Raw genomic sequence first — 4,600 nt, 5'->3', positions numbered from 1 at the left:
TATGGTTCCAGAAACTAGACAAAATAAGGAGTCTTGGAAGGAAATTTGAGATAATTTGGATACTAGAAGCTCAAGAACGAAAATCCCAAATGTCGATGACGAGGTAAGTAGTGACCTTGAACGTTTTGTTAAAAAATACTTGTAGCAATCCATTGGATTTTCCATATGAACCAAGTATGAATTTAGTATATATGAAAGAAAAACAAAAAGAAATGTGAGTTAAGGCCCCGAACTGATCAAAATGCTCAGGATTTAAGTAACGTTAAAATAACCTACTAAATGAACTTTTAGGACGACTTATAAAAATTTGAAAGCCATTGGAACACGTTAAGTAGTAAAACCAAGAATTATTGGTAAAATGACCAAAATGCCCCTAGGACGACTTATTAAAATTCAAGGTCTATACGTGCTTCAAATGGTTTCGTACTTTTTATAAGGTCTATTATGAAGGACATGAAGATATGTTTGAGGTTTCAAGTTGATTGGAGCAAGTTTGGAACCTAAACCAAGTTAGGACCCAAGAAACACCTAACGGAAACACCACAAGAATCAAGACTCTTCTAAAACTCTCTAAAGAATTCCCTATGAATCTATGACCTTTTAGAACAACTCGTGCTAAGATGGGTTCATATGGTTACAAATGTAAGTTACAACTCATGCCTCTAGGAATTACGAACCTTAGAAACTTACAAGATTGAGAACCAAGAACAATATCACACAAGCTTTACAACTACCTAAGTAAGAAGAATGCAAGGTACCACTCCAGGATAAGGGACCAAGGTCCTCAGACACAAAATCTCTACTCATGTCCAAAGTGACCTATGACCTCCCACCAAGCGATGCTTTTTGAGGCCCAAGATTTCTTCTTCTAGGTGGGATGCCCTGCACCATGTTTCCTTTGCAGAATATCATGATTGGCCTCATTTCTCTCACCTAGAAGAGATTCCCTCCGCCATGTTACGGGTACCCAAAAGATTTGCAGGATGTCATTTTCATGTATGTACCGACCACATGACCGTTATGGTTTATCAAGGGGAGTAGTCTAGGGCCATGATGGAACAAGAAGATAGTAAGTTAGCCTAGCCAAGAATAAAAAACTCCTAAGACCTCCCATGGTACAACGTGCTCATGACTTAGACTACGCTGCTTGGAACGTATGAAGCCTTGAGCGTAGGTGTTTAGACTGTATCATAGGGCAAGCCCTAGATGCAGGATTTGACTACATCTCTTGGAACTTAAGAAGTCTTGGATGTTGGTTTTCAGACTATGCCGTTTGGAATGCATGAAGCCTTGGGCATAGGTTAGCGGACGGTATCGGAAGGCAAGCTCTTAGATGCGGGTTAAGACTACGTCACTTGGAACTTATGAAGCCATGAACGTAGGTTAAGACTGTACTGCTTGGAACGCATGAAGCCTTGGTCAAGGTTGGGAGCGGACTCTGAAGCAGATGCCATAGACAAACCTCACTCGTTGTCTTCAACCCATTTGTTTTAAAATGTTTTGTGCCTGTTCCTTATTTTGTGTTTTAAATACTTATGTATAAACTTTATTTTTGATATTATGTAAATATAATTTTTTAAATTCTTTTGTTTATTTCACGAAAAATTTACCCGTCTTTTAGAACCATCGCGACAGCCCGATCCTTATAGAGTGGTATCAGAGCCCAAGGTTTCTCTATGGCCTAGATTAGGAGGACTCCCTACCCAGACCAAGTAAGTATGCCTTTAAACTCTTAACTTCAAGTATGCCTAGAACTTTAAGTTATTGGATGCATGATCATAGGGTTACTATTTAAGATAAGACTTAAGATAACTTAAAAGACCTCAAGGATAAGAGGGTTAGACTTTTAATTTCGGTGACTTATTTCGATGAAACAATATTATTTACTTGTATTGATTTTCAGCAAAAATGGTTAATTTTATCATTTATTCATTTTATTACATACATCCACTAACATTCAAATAACATACATAAGACTAGAAAATAAAATTTGAATAATTGAGCATACGTTAATGTGATGTCTATTTAAGATTAGAAATAAATTATAGAAAACGATCTAGATGTTGGAGGAATTTCGACATTGGAATTTAAAAGTTAATATCAAAATTACTTGTACGTTTCCTTTAATCATTGACTTTATTTTTAATCTTGGAGTTAGATTAATATCTATAAACATGAAAAAAACTAAATATAAAAGTTTGCTATTGTTCTAGGAATTTAATGGGCTAGAAAGAAGTAAAGCTTAGCCAAATTGAAATAGATCCAAAAACGGGAAGAAAATGTTGGGTTTTATGTCCTAAAACTCATAGTTTGTAAACAAAAACATATTCTATTTTCAATAAAGTTATTATTGTTGTTTATTCAGTAAACATTGTATTGAATAAAGTGAATTTTACGATTATTAATCTAAATCCAATACACTAAGAACACTCTGGCTATAGTATGATTACTTGAACTATACATAGAGACATAAGAGTGGATCAAGTTCAAGTATATAGTCAAAATGATCTATAGTACAGGGATAAGGCTGAGTACCTTATCCTGGGACACTATGGATGCGGCCCACTTTTGTATATGACATAAACAATGTAATCACTAAATTGTACATACGGAGACATGTGAGTGGGGGAGTCCTATGCAATGAGTATTGCATAAGATCAGACCATGAAGAAAATCACTCTCACTTTATAATGTCGTTTACTGTTGAGACTGATTTTCTTTTCATTCGATGACCTAGGTAACTCGATTTTAATCCTGAGCTAACCATGAACTCCTTTTTATTTGAAATTATCCTTTGATTTGTATGGGTGAGAGTGGCTCGAGTTCGCCGACTCAATAGGCCTCCCATCTCAGGGGGTAAGACTGAGTGAATGGCTGGGGATGTGGGGTGCAAGATGAAATTCCCTCTTACCCACTTTTAGTGATAGAAGAGAGATAGTTCCCTTAAGTATTGACTCCAGGTTTTGAACAAGGGGCCCCATCCTCTCATTGGCCTGAGAGGGATTCGGTTTACTGGTTGGACCACAAATCAATTGTTCATTAGAGGATCAATGGGACATAAGAAACAAGAAGTAACTTCAGGGGTAAAACGGTAGATTGACCCAACTCTAGTTACGAACAACCTATGAAGGATCGACTTACTAATCATGGTTATATCAAATGGACAAAAATATATCTATAGTGAGGGGAGTACAACTACTATGCTATAGTGGAGTGTCCAAGTAGTTAACGAATGTTGGCTAATAAGGTTAATGAGTTTGACCGGTTAATCTTGGATCGTTGGAGCCCATGATCTATAGGTCCATTAGGTCCCTCTGCTAGCTCATATCGGACTAAACCATAGAACAGTGTGACGAGTGAGTTCGAAGTGTTCGAATTCAAATCAAGGAATATGCGCTACATATATACGATATATTTAACCACATTTTTGTTTTATTTATGAATTAAACAAAAAGAGAGAATCTGAGATATTTAAATATCTTAATCAAATATGCGTCAGAATTGATGGAGATTGACATTTGAATTAATATCTAATTAAATAGCTTAATTATGATTTGATATTACTTTAATTTGAAATTAATTATTCAAATTAATTGTTGAATCAAAATCAAGAAAGTCAAAATGTTGACTTCATTTAATGAAAAAATCCATGTTTGAGTTAGTGGAATTTTGAGGTTTCAAAATTTGGTTTAACCAAACTTGCATGCTTGCAAAATAAACTCCACCAACTTTAGTGGAATTTTGAGTATCAAAATTTGGTTAACTCAAACTTGCATGCATGCCACATAATCCCAAACATTTGAGTGGAATTTTGAGTGTTAAAACTTGGTGATATCAAATTTGCATGAACATGCAAACATGACTCTTTAAATAGAGAAATCAAGGTACATGGAAGTTCTTCCTTGTAAAAACCTTGAGAAAAACCTCTTACGAACTCACTCTTCATATATACTAAATCCCTCCCAAGTTTAGTCACTCATCAGATTTCACAATTTCATTCTAAGGCTGGAGAATAGTGGAGAAGACACTAGTGGTGGTTCGTAAGGAAAAAGAAATTTGAACAACAAAAGGTTAGTACTCAAAGACCTTGAGTTTAAATACTTATGAACATGCTAGTTATTTACTATAATTGATGTTCTAAGAGTGTCTAAGATCCAAATTGCTTTCGCATGTGTTATATTAACTCCATCAGGTTGAAGAGGGGAATGAAGCATTCCTTATAAGAATGTGGAAATCTCTTCTTAATAGACGCGTTTTAAAACTTTTAGACATACGACGATACGTAACTAGCAAAAAACAAACAATATCTTCTAGTAATTGGAGAGGGGAACCAAGCATTTCTTTTAAGGTTGTGGATACCTCATCCTAGTAGACATATTATAAAATCGTGAGGCTGCTGGTGATACGTAATTAGCAAAAGTAGACAATATCTAATAGAGGTGGGCTTGGTTTGTAACAAATTGTATTAGAGCTAGTCATCAGATGGTGTGCCAACGAGGTTGCTGGGAACACAATGTGGTGGATTGAAAACTCCCACATCGGTTGGGGAAGGGATGAAATATTTCTTATAAGCATGTGGAAATCTCTTACTATTAGACGT

This window comes from Cucurbita maxima, unplaced genomic scaffold (genome assembly GCF_002738345.1).
Source record: "Cucurbita maxima cultivar Rimu unplaced genomic scaffold, Cmax_1.0 Cma_Scf00264, whole genome shotgun sequence".
NCBI lineage: Eukaryota > Viridiplantae > Streptophyta > Magnoliopsida > Cucurbitales > Cucurbitaceae > Cucurbita > Cucurbita maxima.
The sequence above is the reverse complement of the archived record's forward strand: the minus strand, read 5'-3'. Positions refer to the sequence as shown.